The following is a 16,093-nucleotide window of genomic DNA, read 5'->3' on the forward strand; positions in this document are numbered from 1 at the left end:
CATCTAGTCCCTGAATTATTTACGTGACCACCTACTACACTCTAGGCATTGTTCCACACTGATGACACAACAGGAGACAAGTTAAAGACCATGCTCTCAGGGAGCTTACAGTATAGTGGGAAAGACAGGCAACAAACACATGGGAAAATCAAATCCTGCCAGGCACCATAAGTCATAATTAAATTTTATATATTTTCTTGGGGTTCTTTTCCACTCTGTTTCCAGGATGGGCTGCACAGCTATGAGTGCGAGGACTCTGGATGCTCCTGATGCAGGGAGGGGTAGAAAATGCAGGGGGGACACAGCCAGCCCAGGAAGGGTCTTCATTGCAGTGCAGGGGGGCTCAAGGGATGGGGAGTCATTGAAGGGATTGCACTAGGGAGGAACATAATCAGATCTGCGTCTTTACAAGGATCCTCTCTGAGCAAAGTGTCTTGGAAAATAGACCACAGAAAGGAAGGCCAGTATGCGAGACACCAGCTGAGTGACATACACAGAGCCTGGAATCCACTGGGGGAGGTTTTTCTTTCCAGCTGACATTCTGACTTCCCCACTGTCAGAGAAGGCCAAGGTGCTGGATGGTGCTCACAAAACCCCCCATATCTCAGGCCTATGACAAGGTTCCCTATACACACAAATTCCAATATGGGAAAACCATCCAGAAGAGGCTTCTGACCCTCAACTGTCACAGCTCCCTGCCGTGACACCCTGGTATTGTGAGCAGCAACAAAGCTTTCAGTGGGACCCTTTATCCAGCTGTGGACCAAGAAAAACAAACACACCAGTACAGCCCAGCAAAGGAAGCTCTGGCAGCCTGCCGCACTGGTCGGGTTTCCTGACCTCTAAACAGATTTCCCCTGTTTAGAAAGGCTTCGAAAGGACTGGCAAATGGGCAGCAGGGTTTGGAACGGCTGTGTGGTAGAAAAGACAGGTAAATCTGGCTTCAATACTCCTCCTGTCACAGGTTCACTGATGACTTTGGGTATAATATTGAACTTCTCTGAGTTTCTGTGCCATCAAGTATAAAGATGGACAGTAAAAACTGCTCTCCAGAGCTCTGGCAAAAATTAAAGGAGAAAATATAAATGATTAGTCAAGTTGACTACCAGAGTAGCACTTGATAAGTACGTTATCTTTTTCTTGACTTTCTTTTCTGTATTCAGCATTTGTTTATCTTGTATGTATGTCTGTGCTCAGTCGTGTCTGACTTTTTGCGACTCTGGTCTGTAGCCCGCCAGGCTCTTCTGTCCATGGCATTTTTCAGGCAAGAATACTGGAGTGGGCTGCCATTTCCTCCTCCAGGGGATCTTCCCAACCCAGGGATTGAGCCCACATCTCCTGTATCTCTTGCATTAGCAGGCAGATTCTTTACCCACTGAGCCATCAGATGCTTATGCAGTAACTATCAGATGCAACACCTTGTTCATGAACATGTCATCTTACATAAAAACATTATAAACAGTAACTGATACCAGTGGAAAATTTGCCATATCCATTGTAATAAAGCAGAACTGTATGGAAATACAATCTAAATCTGCTCCTTGAGCAACTAGAATCCCTCCAATCTATCAAAGAACCACTAAGTCTAGTAGAAAAGAGAAGTAGTAAGTAGTCACTTGGGCTTCCCTGGTAGCTCAGTTGGTAAAAAATCTGCCTACGTTGGGAAGATCCCCTGGAGAAGGAAATGGCAACCCATTCCAGTATTCTTGCCTGGAAAATCCTATGGATAGAGGAGCTCGGTGGGCTACAGTCTGTGGAGTTTCAAGAGTTGGGCATTACTGAGCGACTAAACCACCCGCCACAAGTGATCACATAGTCATGTTCGACTCTTTGAGACCCCATGTTCTGACCCAGGAATTGAACCTGGGTCTCCTGCATTGCAGGCAGATTCTTTACCATCTGAACCACTGGGGAAGATTCCCCAATCTAATGATCATGAGAATCATGAGAGGCTAACAAAACTATGGATTTTCAGCTTTTGTTTCCATTCAAATCTCAATCAGAATTCCCAGTGAACTGCCCAAGTATCTCTACTGAAAGGTTTTTTGTTTTTTGTTTTTTAATCTCTACAGGTGATTCTCTCCCTGATTTACTTTCTGAGGCTAGTTTGGGAGACAGTGATCAAATCAGACCAACCTCACAGCAAAACCTGTAGGAACTGACTGTTGTGGGACGGTGGTCTAGTCAAGTTTTGTCCTCAGCCAGCAGGATTACTTAGTGGTCAAGCAGGCCCTGGCAGCCTGCCACACTCATCGGAGTCTCCAGAAAGTGCCCAGCCCTTGTGTGGCCCTGATAATATGTCCCAAGTATATCTGTAACTTGATACAAAACATATGTCTTCTCTTCTTGTCAACCCTAGTGAAGGTCAGAAAAGGAAAGAAATGGAAGAAATGAAGACAGGAAAACAGAAAGACAGATTAAGGAGGGTGGGAACAGAAAGACAAGTGGATAGAATATAGGGAGGGAAGGAGGGAGAGACAGACAGGGAAAGAGCCACAACTAAAGGAGAAAACATCCCTCCACTGGGATTTAGGGAGGTGTGGAAGAGAAGCAAATGCAACCAAAAGAAATTCTTTTAGGGACCCAAGACTTTCAGAGATCCCAAACTGTTAATTAAAAACAAACAAACAAACAACAAAAAAAAACTTTTTAGTATGTTAAATTACAAACATATTCAAAATTAGAAAGAACAGTTAGTGAACTCTCAGATACTTACAACAGCTACATGTAATTTCAATTCATGCCCATCTTGTTTCATCTGTACCCTACTCTGATTTCTTTTAAGAGAATTTTAGACTTTGTATTATTTTTCTGCACAGCATGCAATTATAAAGTACAAGATATCTTTTAGAATGTAATTTCAGTAGTATCATATTTTAAAATAATTCCTTATTGTTGTGTTCCTACTTCTCCTAATACTTTACTTTCTTCTTTAACAGTTGTTGTTTGAATGAAGGTTCAAATAAAGGCATACATTACAAGTGGGCCATATGCTTCTTATGTCTCTTTTCTTCATAGTTCCTCATCCCTCTCTCTATTCTTCCTTCTCCTGGCACCTTTTTGTTGCTTTTGCTGAAGGAACTAGGTCACCTAACTAGCTTTTTATGCTAGAGTTCATTCTTTGTGACAAAGAGATTTCCCTGTTCTAAGAAATGACTTGAGAAGCTTCATTAAAAAAAAATAAAAGTTAATGACTGCTGGAGAACTCACTCAAAAACAGCTTTGCTGAGCAGGTATATATAAAGTAAATAAGAAACACGTCCTAGAATAATGCTGCAGCAAAAACACCCCAGAAAATACTCATGTCCAAAGCTTCTTGGTGTCCAGGAAGCTGGGGGCAAATTAGGCCTCTTTGTGATCACTGGGATCACCCATTTCTGTTAGTCTCATTAAAAAGTAAAAAAGATATTTAAAAATTCAAAAGAACTCTTCTGGATGTCACACATTTCCAAAATACAGTGATTTGATTATTCTGGGATAAATGAATCAGATATGTACAGAAGGCATGGCCCTTAGTAGACACCAGTATGCAAATATTTGGCAAAATACATTTGGGGAAGTCCTGAACCCTCCAAAAGAGTTCCCTGGTGGCTCAGAGGTTAAAGCGTCTACCTGGAACGTGGGAGACCGAGGTTCGATCCCTGGGTCGGGAAGATCCCCTGGAGAAGGAAATGGCAACCCACTCCAGTACTCTTGCCTGGAGAATCCCATGGAGGGAGGAGCCTGGTAGGCTACAGTCCATGGGGTCGCAGAGAGTCGGACACGACTGAGCGACTTCACTTTCACTTTCTTTGAACCCTCCAAGCCTGAAAAATAAGTCGACAAACAGTGAATGCCATATGCCTGGATTCAGTCTGTCCCTCTGTTCAAGGGTGTTGGACTCAGAACGTCCAAGACTGCCATTCAGGGAGAGCCGCGGCCTCTGCCTGTGGAGAGTGACTGCAGAGGCAGCGGACCTGTGCTTCCACAGGGGCCTGCACAAGCGCACATCCACCCACGCCCACCTTGGGAAAGACGCCTTCACAAAGCAGGCCTGGTCAGAGGGCCAGCCGTGTTTCATGCTATCACCTCTATCCACCCTACCCTTGAAAATACTCACAATTCCCACTGGACATAGGTCTGACTACTTAAAATTAGGCTCAAGAGGTATTTTCTGATGCTCATAGTATCTGAAGGCAGGACATCCAGAGAGAGAGGAAAACACACACACACACACACAAAACTGTGTGTGTAAGCTATTCATTCATTTTCATTCCTGAGGTGAAGCAGATTCAGCTTTGTGAAGAGCCCAAATTTGCTTCTTATATTTTAAGTTATATTTCATAATTTAGGTATCAGTGAGGATTTAACTAGTGAACAAGCCACGATACTTGTTTGACAAGTATGCATGTGTGCTCAGTCACTAAGTCACGTCTGACTCTGTGACCACCATGGGCTGCAGCTCACCAGACTCTGTCCCTGGAATTTTCCAGGCAAGAATACTGGAGCATGTTGCCATTTCCTACTCCAGGGGACCTTCCCAACTCAGGGATCAAACCCTTGTATCTTGTGTCTCCTGCATTAGCAGGTGGATTCTTTACTGCTGTGCCACATGGGAAGACCTCTAATATGCTTACAAGGAGGAAAACCAACCTAGCAACAGCTTAACAACACTTACTTTAGAGTTCTTATTACTCAGTCTGCAAAAACTGTAGTGTACTCACAGGGTAGGATTCAGTTCAGTTCAGTCGCTCAGTCATGTCCAACTCTTTGCGACCCCATGAACTGCAGCTCGCCAGGCCTCCCTGTCCATCACCAACTCCCAGAGTTCACTCAAACTCATGTCCATCGAGTCGGTGATGCCATCCAGCCATCTCATCCTCTGTTGTCCCCTTCTCCTCCTGCCTCCAATCCCTCCCAGCATCAGAGTCTTTTCCAATGAGTCAACTCTTCGCATGAGGTGGCCAAAGTATTGGAGTTTCAGCCTCAGCATCATTCCTTCCAATGAACACCCAGGACTGATCTCCTTTAGGATGGACTGGTTGGATCTCCTTGCAGTCCAAGGGACTCTCAAGAGTCTTCTCCAACATCATAGTTCAAAAGCATCAATTCTTCAGCGCTCAGCTTTCTTCACAGTCCAATTCTCACGTCCATACATGACTACTAGAAAAACCATAGCCTTGACTAGACAGGATTACTATGTTTAAAAAAAAAAAAAAAATCCATGGACACATAACTTGTATTTGCTATTTTCAGAGTCCACATGGATAATTCATCTTCACTGATGGCAGAGAGTCCCAGGCAAGCCTCCATATTGTGGTTAACTCTGGATTTAACTTCATAAATGAGGAGTTCATCAAGTTTTCCTTGTCCCCTTCAGGGGTCCTTTCAGAATTGAGCCATAGAGGATGAGCTCATGTCCCCATTTAGAAATAACTCTTCCAAGGCCACCATGTCTCTCCACTCAACTCCAGCCTCACAGCTTCCAAAGGTCACCAATGTTCTCAGCATTAACGGTGGTGGTGGTTAGTTGCTAAGTCATCTCCAACTCTTTGGTGACACCAAGGACTGTAGCCCGCCAGGCTCCTCTGTCCATGGGATTTTCCAGGCAAGAATACTGGAGTGGGTTGCCATTTCCTTCTCCAGTCTCAGAGTAATATTCAGCACCAATTCTCTGGAATTCAAGGTGACTCTCCTGGGACATGAAAAGAATATATACAAGTCCCACTCTTCACATTTCATTTAAATCAACATCACTTCTTGCCCAGTTCACAGTAAAGAGGTTAGTGGGGACAAGTTATCAGCTTGGTTGTTAATATCTATACTGATGGCAATTAACATGATGAGAAGCAGATATTTATGTGTACTCAAGACACAGAGGCTTAACCTGTGTCACTATCATTGGTGTACAGTAAACAGACTGACTGACATGATTAGGGACACACATGTGTATATTCAGTAACCGAATGAGTTGGTTTATATTCCTGCTTTTGTTCAGGCTCTTCAACAGCTTCTTAACTGGTCTTCTCTTCCTCTAGCCTCCCTTGCTCCAATCTACTTTTCACAATGTTGTCAGAAGGTTGTCTAAAAAGTCAACATAACTGCATAATTTCCAACTTAAAAAGCTCTGATGACTTCTTGTCACATATAATATTTAAAAACAAACAAAAATACCAGAACAAAACAAAACAAGATTCATATGCATTGAGGATCCATGCCTATGATCTGGTTGTCTCTCTTCCCAGCCTTCTTGATATACCATCATCCTTAAAGCCTATTTTCTGGCCATACCAAGCATCTTACCACTCCACCCACTGCAGCATGGTAGGCCCCTGTTAACCCCCATACTTTTCTACATGTTTTCTCACAAAACATGGTCCATGGGCCAACTCCAGCCCACAACCTGTTTCTATAAATCAAGTCTGATTAGAACACAGTATGGTCCATTAACTTACATACTGTCTCTGACTGCTTTCTCACTAAAATGACAAAACTGAATAGTTATGACAGATATCATATAGAAGCAAAGCCAAGAATATTTAGCATCTAACTTTTTACAGAAAAAGACTGCCAATCCCTGATCTAGAATTTTGGCCTCCCACTCATCCCTTGCCCCAGCTTTTCCCTTGGGAAAATTCTATGCATCTTCAGGAGATATATATTGAATGTGCAGATCCATATCTTTAGGGATCAGGATATCTTACAATTTCTGAAGAATGTTCTATAGTTATATTCCATTTCTCTTAGCTTAAGAAATCTGATTTTTGTTTCGAGTGGCCATGTGCCCACCTCCAAGTGATCAGTGTTGATGGTCTAAGCCAGTGCTGTCCAGTATACTCTGTGATGATGGAGATGCTCTACACACGCACCACCCACTAGTGCAGCCACTTTCCATAGAGTGACTGAGCACCTGAAACATGGCCAGTGAGACTGATAAACGGAGTCTTCGATTTTATTTCATTTTCAGTTCAGTTCAGTTGCTCAGTTGTGTCCGACTCTTCGCAACCCCATGAACTGCAGCACACCAGGCCTCCCTGTCCATCACCAACTCCTGGAGTTTACCCAAACCCATGTCCATTGAGTCAGTGATGCCATCCAACCATCTCATTCTCTGTCATCCCCTTTTCCTCCTGCCCTCAATCTTTCCCAGCATCAGGGTCTTTTCAAATGAGTCAGCTCTTCGCATCAGGTGGCCAAAATAATGGAGTTTCAGCTTTAGTATCAGTCCTTCCAATGTACACTCAGGACTGATCTCCTTTAGGATGGACTGGTTGGATCTCCTTGCTGTTCAAGGGACTCTCAAGAGTCTTCTCCAACACCACAGTTCAAAAGCATCAATTCTTTGGCGCTCAGTTTTCTTTATAGTCCAACTCTCACATCCATACGTGATCATGGGAAAAACCATAGCCTTGACTAGACGGACCTTTGTTGACAAAGTGATGTCTCTGCTTTTTAATATGCTGTCTAGGTTGGTCATAACTTTCCTTCCAAGGAGTAAGCGTCTTTTAATTTCATGGCTGCAATCACCATCTGCACTGATTTTGGAGCCCAGAAAAATAAAGTCAGCCACTGTTTCTCCATCGATTTGCCACTGCTTTGAAGGAAGTCTGGTATTTCTTAAAGGGTTAAGCATAGAGTTATCATATAATCTAGTACTTTCACTCCTAGGAATATACCCAACAGAACTGAAAACATGTTCACACAAAAACTTGTATATGGATGTTTATAGTAGTATTTATGACAACTAAAAAGTGGAAATGACCTAAATGTCCATCAACAAGTGAACAGATAAACAGATGTGGCATATCCATGCAGCTGACTATTGTTGTTCAGTTGCTCAGTCATGTCCTACTCTGTGACACCATGGACTACAGCACGCTAGGCTTCCCTGTCCTTCAGCATCTCCCATAGCTTGCTCAAACTCATGTCCATTAAGTCGGTGATGCCATCCAACCATCTCATCCTCTGTTGTCCCCTTCTCCTCCTGCCTTCAATATTTCCCAGCATCAGGGTCTTTTCTAATGAGTCGGCTCATGAGTTGACTATTACAAAGTCATAAAAATGAATGGATTTTATAGAAGCACTGATAGATGTTATAACTTAACTGAAATTTGAGAAACTTATGCTAACCGAAGGAACCCAGATACAAAATGCCATATACTGTATAATTCCATTTTTATGAAATGTCCAGAACAGACAAATCCGTAGGGACAGAAAGTAGATTGCCAGGGCCTGGGGGTAGGAGAAATGAGTGAATACTAATGATATTGGATTTCTTCGGGGGATGATGAAAATGTTCTGGAATTAGTGATGCTTGTACATGATCTTGTGAATATATTAAAAATCACCAAAAAGTACACTTAATATGATAAATATTATGGTATATGAATCATATCTTAATAAGAAAATTTTTAAATAGTCATAGCTGGCTATCATATTAAATTGTGTAGGTCTAAGTGAGCATGATAATCTTGTTCTCCCCTTTCCCTGCCTCTCTTATAGCTACAAGTGATGATGCAACCTAATTCTACCCAGTGATACCTAAGCAGAAGTCAAGTAGGAGAGCTCTTGGAAAAGCTTTTACTCTGCTCATTAAAAAAAAAAAGAAGAAAAAAAAAGGAGACACTGCTTTCATTTCTTCCCCATTCTTCTACCATTAAAGGTAGATGTAATGTCTAGAGCTACAGTAATTATCCCCTAACCATGAGATAATTAGCAGGAAGGAAAAGTCTACAGAACTAAAGATATGCTGGTTTTGAAATGGTCAAACCACCTTTGGACTTTCATTTAGGAGCAGAAAAATCAAGTAGAGTAGGAAATCAAGCCTACTTGTTTAAGCCACTGTAAAATGGTATTTTGATGGGTATATTGTTAAACAAGTTAATTTAATATAACATCCAAAAAAATTCCTAGCACTTGCTAAGTACTGCATAACTGTTAGGTATTATTGTTGTCATTAGAACTCAGTGTTTCTCAACCAGTTTTTCACCATCAACCCCACTAAAGAGAATTTTCAGACATTCCTTGGGGATATCTCTGCCCCTATCAAGTTTTAACACCTGTATATCTGTTTACAATGTCAGGTACAGCTGAGTTTTAGAAGACCACAAACCATTTTAATGCCTGAGATTTTTTCATCCTCCAAAAACCAATGTTTGCACTCTTGCAGATATATTCCTGATCCATGCTTCTTCCTCACTGCAACTCACTGATTTAAATGAGAGCTTCTTAGTGTTATGAAGCTGAATGCATTCCTAATTGATTCATCCTCCTCTACTGCAACCCATGGATTTAAGTAAGAGTTGATATGATTGTATAGACCCCATGCCACTGGCCATGACAGATTCCCCTGGGAATGGACACTTGCCTAAAGCTGAGACCATTATAACACCTCACGCCCATGGGTATAGTTTAATCAATAAAGAGGGTGGACCTGACTCATATGAAAATAATCAAAATTCTTCCCTGGGATTTTGGAACTTGTTGTTCTCCATTGTAGAAGCTACAGTATGTGAGCCTGAGAACTCCCTGCAGAGGTGTAGGGGAACCTGGGCAACAGGAATGAAGGCAGCATTGACAAACAGGAGACAAGGCTGGTGATAAGGAGATGAATAAAACATAGTAGCATGACCTAAAGAAGGTCCCAGGCTAGTAGAGGAAGGAATTGTAACACAATGTGCTAACTGCTGGGAACAGCCTTGGCCTCCAGGAGAAGCACTGGGGGATCCCAGAGGCTTCCACGAGACGAGAACTGAGAAACGAGGCTATGGCCACATCACAAGATATGACACAAGATGGTCCACAGTCAAGTCAGTGCTGCTGTGGCTGCTAATTTCCACACCTCAGTAAGGCAGAGAGCACAATATTAGCCAACAATAATAATTTGGAGGCTGGTACCAACATATCTAGGCTTCCCTGGTGGCTGAGATGGTAAAGAATCTGCCTTCAAAGTGGGAGACCTGGGTTCAGTCCCTGGGTTGGGAACATCCCCTGGAGAAGGGAATGGCTGCCCACTTTAATGTTCTTGCTTGGAGAATCCCATGAACAGAGGAGCTTGGCAGGCTATAGTCCTTGCGATCACAGAGTTGAACAGGACTGAATGACTAACACACCAACATATTTATTAATAGCCTTTGTGGATGTTTGTGTTGATGGTAGGGAAACTGGAATACAGAAAAAGTATAGTGAAAAAAAGGATTATCTCACAACACAGTTACATCTGTTTTATATAGAAAAACAGCTTCACTGAGGTATACTGATCATTTTACTGTAGGTTCTTCCAGCCTTTCCCAAGGCCCTGTCAACAACACTGAAATATTCTCTTTTGAGCCTCTCCAAAACTTTGTGGTGTAGCATTAGCCTTGCTCCCATCATGTGATGAGGAAATATGAGCTTGGTGAAACTGGAAGAACTGAAGGACTGGTGTTGAAGCTGAAACTCCAATACTTTGGCCACCTGACACGAAGAGCTGACTCATTTGAAAAGACCCTGATGCTGGGAAAGATTGAGGGCAGGAGGAGAAGGGGACGACAGAGATGAGATGGTTGGATGGTATCACCGACTCTATGGACATGGGTTTGGGTGGACTCTGGAAGTTGGTGATGGACAGGGAGGCCTGGCGTGCTGTGGTTCATGGGGTCGCAGAGTCGGACATGACTGAGCAACTGAACTGAACTGAGAATCGCCCGGTGAGTAGGTGGAGCAGATGTGATTTTGTACCAGACTCTGACTCCAAAGCACAGCACCCCCCACCACCACCTGACTCCTCCACAAATATCTGACCACAAGCAGCAGCAGTCAGAATCAACACCACCATGTCCCAGCATCTTCCATCTGCCTCTCCAGATTCACTCTCTAACCTTCTCCCCACTGCTTTGTGATCAGGATGCATTTGGTGTGGATCATACCAAAAGGCTCTCTGCCCTCTGGCCTGGGTTTGGCCAATGTGGGGGTAAGGGAGGGGACACTGAGGGGTATCAGCAGGCAAGAGGGAAGTGTGGCCTGGACATGGCTCTCTACCAAAGGTCACACTGCTGAACTTCTCCATACATAATCTCTCCGGGACCTGGTGACACACCCGCCCCTTGCCCTTGACACAAGCTCCACATTTGGTAGCCTGGGGCTCTTGCACACTATCCTTGTGGTTAGCTCACACTTGCCCACTCTTCTCAAACTACCTCACTGGAGTATGCCACCAGCTTCTTGCAGGGACTCTGGCTGATGCTGTGACAAAACAGAATGGACACAGGTGTCCCAGAGGGGACTGGATGACTACCAGTGGAACTTTGTCCCACCTCTCGCTCTACTCATAACAGCAGATTCCGGAAAGGGAAGACAAAGAAGAGCTATGAACATGTGGAGATGGAGGTTAAGTATACTATCCATCTCATTCCTCAGAATCCTGCCTGATCTGTATACCCTGAATGGATGTAAGATGTTGCCAGGTAACTAGAATCTGGATGAAGCAGTATTTGTGGTGAAGATCTAGGACTTAAAAAAAGCTTTTTTTCCCTCCAGATTGAGTAGGATGCCAGGTTGCTATTAATCAATTGCTTTCCACCCCTACCCTCCGTTCTCTTCCTGGCCCTTCAAAAGCTGAACTTTCTGCGCCAACAGAATAGATCAAATTAATTTCAGCATAGGAAGGTTAAGTGCTGTCAACACCAAGTTCCATTTCCCCTTAACTAGTAAGAACAAGTGTCAATATAGTCATGTTAGAAGAAAAATTCAAACACGTTTTGATAGAGTTATCTTTACAATTTTTGTCTTTCCAATGGATTGTTGTAAGGGATACATACTAAAGGATCAAGATATTTCTGGAGAGAGAAAAACATCAGGAAGTGACCTGAGACAACCATTAAACTGATCTTGGCCTTATGACTTTACCTCGACACCCAAAAGTAAAACTCTTTTGTCAAAAAAATGCCCCGAAGTATAAATCGAAACCTTTTTATATTTTTCCCCCAATAAACTAAGTTTGCTAGATCTCAATAAAATTATCAGTGTTTTCTTAGAGACGAAAAAAGATGAGAGAGTGCTTGTTTGTGCTGTTCAATCAATAGGCATAAATGATGGTTTATTAATGTAGCACCTCTAGTCACCTTTTAAGCCTGGCTTCTTCTTTATTTGCTAAATAAACCTTGCTCAGCTCTTTCTTCCTACTTGCTCATTCTCCTTTTCTCTCCTCAAACACACACAATCAAATAATCAGTTACGTAGGCCCACTGATTTTATGTCCCAAATACACTGACTGTGTCCCTTTCACCCTGTCACTAAGGAGCTCGTGCTCTCGATAGCTCAGTTGGTCAGAGCAGGGCTTCTCAATCTTGTCACTACTGCCATCTGGGCCTGGATAGTTCTTTGTTGTGGGGGGCTGTCTTGTTAGTAGAAGATGTTTAGCAGTACGTCTAGCCTCTATTACTAAGATGCCCACAGCACACCCCCTCCTCATGTCTACAGACTTTGCCAAGTGTCCCCTGAGAAGCAAAATCACCCAGGTTAAGAACCACTGAATTGGGTAACAGGCTCCTATTAGGTCCGCCTGCATATGCTCTTCTCCCTTCAGAATTTATCCACCTTATAAGGGACAGCCATGTCATTCCTGTGCTTAAACCATCCCCTGACTACTCCCCACTTACTCTACATTGAAATCTAAACTCTTCAGGAAAAATATACAAAGACAACCTGATTGGGCCCCCACTGGCTTCTCTGGCCCCTACAAGCTCTGTGTGCTGTGGGTAGACAGGAGTTATGCCAGTTTTCCAATATCCCACGTAGTTTTCACATCTCCAGGCATTTCCTCTTACTGCAACTCCCTCCTTCCTTCTATCCACACTCAACTGTCCCCTTTTCTCACTTCCCACTTGGAGAAATTTTCAACTGCTTTCTAAAATAGAGGTTGCAAACTCAAGTGTATTCAAGGTCAGGTTTGTTGTAGTTCAGTCCCTAAGTCTGTCCGATTCTTTGTGACTCCATGGACTGCAGCACGCCAGGCTCCTCTGTCCTCCACTGTCTCCCAGTATTTCCTCAAATTCATGTCCATTGAGTCAGTGATGCTATCTAGCCATCTCATCCTCTGCCATCCCCTTCTCCTTTTGCCTTCAATCTTTCCCAGAATCAGGGTCTTTTCCAAAGAGCTGGCTCTTTGCATCAGATGGCCAAAGTATTGGAGCTTCAGCTTCAGCAACAGTCCTTCCAATGAATATTTAATTTCCTGTAGGATTGACTGGTCAGGATGGTTAACATAAATGAGTAAAGCTGAGAGGACTGTGGAACAGTCGCCCACACATAAAGGCAGTCCCTTGCCCCTCAGTTTCTCCAGCTCTAGGATACTGTTTCATGCAGAGAATGGCCCAGCATTGCCAAATGTGGGAAGCTGAAGGATTTTTATATTGGGGTATCTGAATTTTTTTAAATAAATAAACAAACACGGAGTGGCTGAAACAAGACACATCTACAGGCAAAACCTGCTGACCATCACTTGCCATCTACACTCTCAGGATCTCTAAGCATTTATCACTACACTCAGAGTGTTTACATTCCTGTTCCTCTATAAGCATGACAGTATCTTAAGGTCATAGGGTCAGGTCCCTGTTTCTTTCATTTATTTATTTGTCTGTTTTAATTCACATACCATTTTTCTTCTTTCTCCCACCTACTCGTTCAGTCATCCATCCAACTCACCAATAGATAGAATCACATTTCTATAAGCACTCTGTTAAGAAGGCAAAAACAAAGAGACGTGATCTCTGGTCTCAAAGTGTTCCTAGGCCAGTGAGCAGAGACACAGACAAATGATTGTAATACACACACTCATGAGAATATTATGAAGGAATCACATACTCAAAGCACAACACTCAGACAACAGAAAAAGCACTGAACTATCCCTGGTTGAGTCAAGTTGGCTTCAGATAAGATTTGAGCCAAAGGCAGAAATATGCCCCTTGGTAAGCGAGAGTGTTCCAGGCCACACGAACAGTCTATGCTGTGGTGTGTAGGTAGGAGAGAGATGGCACATTTGAGGAACTACAGTAATGCCATTCTTATTTGAAACAGGGAATAAAACGAGTGAAAGTTCACAGTATATCACTCTTAAACGGGCAGTATTCAGTGCAGTTCTTGGCACCTAGAGGATACTCAAAAAGTATCTGTTTAATTCATTCATTCAAAAACTGGGTAGGAAGGAATGCTGATCAAGCACAGCTTGACAATAATTAAGCAGTCCCTTAGACATGAGAGATATGCTGGGGGAATACATAATAGGAGTTGATTGAGGAACTGTTACCTGATCTAATATAAGAACCATTCAATTGATACAGTAATAACAGTAATAAGTGACATTTATTAAGTGCTTACTATAGTCCAAGTACTTAACTAAGGGCTACACGAGCATTATCTAATTCAATGGACATAAGGATCCTATGCAGTATTATCATCCCCACTTTACAGACTGAAAATAGGCTCAGAGAAAGGAGTTGGGGCTCAAACCCAGGAATGTCTGAATCCAAAGTTCAACCTCTTACTCAACACAGTTTTGTTTTGTTTTGTTTTTAATGGAAAAAAATCCCTGAGGATTTCTTGCAAAGGCTTTTGGTTGTGTTTGAACCCAGAGCATCAGAGTACCAAGGAATAAGCTTGCTCTCTTTGTGGGTGACTAAAATTTGTCCAAAATAAAAGCTACCTTCTAAAGTAAGCAGAGAACTGACCACCAACTGGGAATTGCCACATCAGCATAATGCTGTTGCCAGCAGCTCTCAATTAAAAACAAACAAACTCTTTAGAAAACGCCATGGAGCGGGGAAGCAGGGGGAATCTCCTTCCAGAGCTAACCCAGGCCAGGCCTGTCTGCTGGGGACAGCTGGGTGAAGCTATCAGAAGACCCAGATGACCTACAGAGAACCCATCCAATATTGAGACTCCGAGAAAGTAGGCAACAGGTTCCCTGTTACAGGGGGCAAATTTTTGTTTACTTTCAGACACCTGGACTCCCTTATATGTCATATTTGTAAATGACATTAAAGTGTCTTCAATGTGAACACTGAAATTTCACAATTTGTAATGAACTTCTCTGTGATTCAGCTGATTTCAGTTCAGTTCAGTCACTTAGTCATTTTCTACTATTTGCAACCCCATGGACTGCAGCACGCCAGGCTTCCCTGTCCATCACCAACTCCCAGAGCTTGTTCAAACTTATGTCCATCGATTTGGTGATGCCATCCAACCATCTCATCCTCTGAAGCTCCAATACTTTGGCCACCTGATGTGAAGAACTGACTTATTGGAAAAGACCCTGATGCTGGGAAACACAGAAGGCAGGAGAAGGGGATGACAGTTGATTTCATGGATAAAGCAAATGTACCTAAAACAAGGAGCTAAAATCTGCAAGGGAAAGATGTGTTTTCAAACACCCATTGAGTACTTATCAAGCACCATTTTATATAAAGATGATATTGTAACCAAGGGAAAAAAAATTATATATAGGCAAATTATATATAGATAGCAACTTACTACGGAGAAGGCAACGGCACCCCGCTCCAGTACTCTTGCCTGGAAAATCCCATGGACAGAGGAGCCTGGTGGGCTGCAGTCCATGGGGTCGCTAAGAGTCGGACATGACTGAGCGACTTCACTTTCACTTTTCACTTTCATGCATTGGAGAAGGAAATGGCAACCCACTCCAGTGTTCTTGCCTGGAGAATCCCAGGGATGGAGCCTGGTGGGCTGCTATCTATGGGGTCACACAAAGTTGGACACGACTGAAATGACTTAGCAGCAGCAGCAGTAACTTACTAGAAGAGGTCTGCTATAAGCAAATCTAGGTAATTCTAGTTTATTACTTCTACTTCTTATCCATTTGTCATTTATTTTCTATTTTTAAAACATTTGCTTTCTTTTTATTCCCATTTTTATTGAGCAATAATTCACAAATATAATTGTGTATATATTAAAGTATACAACATGATTTGACATACATATATACACTGTGCAATGATGATCAAGATCATACCCTTGTTACTTATAGCTCCTGTAACACAGATGAACAGTTCACTATTTTATGCTGATAAAGAATACACATTCTGCAATTAACGTCACCTGGGTTCAAACTGCCACTTTG

The 16,093-nt window shown here is 42.7% G+C and overlaps 1 protein-coding gene across 11 annotated transcripts in view; it reads right to left on the reverse strand.

Moving 5' to 3' along the window:
- The window catches only part of FGGY (FGGY carbohydrate kinase domain containing), a 525,569-nt gene that overhangs the window by 383,987 nt on the left and 125,489 nt on the right, over positions 1 to 16,093 (reverse strand). The window contains exon 1 of one of the 11 annotated variants that reach the window (XM_070780327.1): positions 4,704 to 15,525. The exons of the other annotated variants lie outside the window; for them this stretch is intronic. The gene's annotated coding sequence lies outside the window, so the exon portion shown is untranslated. Of the gene's footprint in view, positions 1 to 4,703; positions 15,526 to 16,093 lie in introns of those variants that run through there. 11 annotated transcript variants of the gene reach the window in all.

Source organism: Bos indicus, chromosome 3 (assembly GCF_029378745.1).
Source record: "Bos indicus isolate NIAB-ARS_2022 breed Sahiwal x Tharparkar chromosome 3, NIAB-ARS_B.indTharparkar_mat_pri_1.0, whole genome shotgun sequence".
Taxonomy (NCBI): Eukaryota; Metazoa; Chordata; class Mammalia; order Artiodactyla; family Bovidae; genus Bos; species Bos indicus.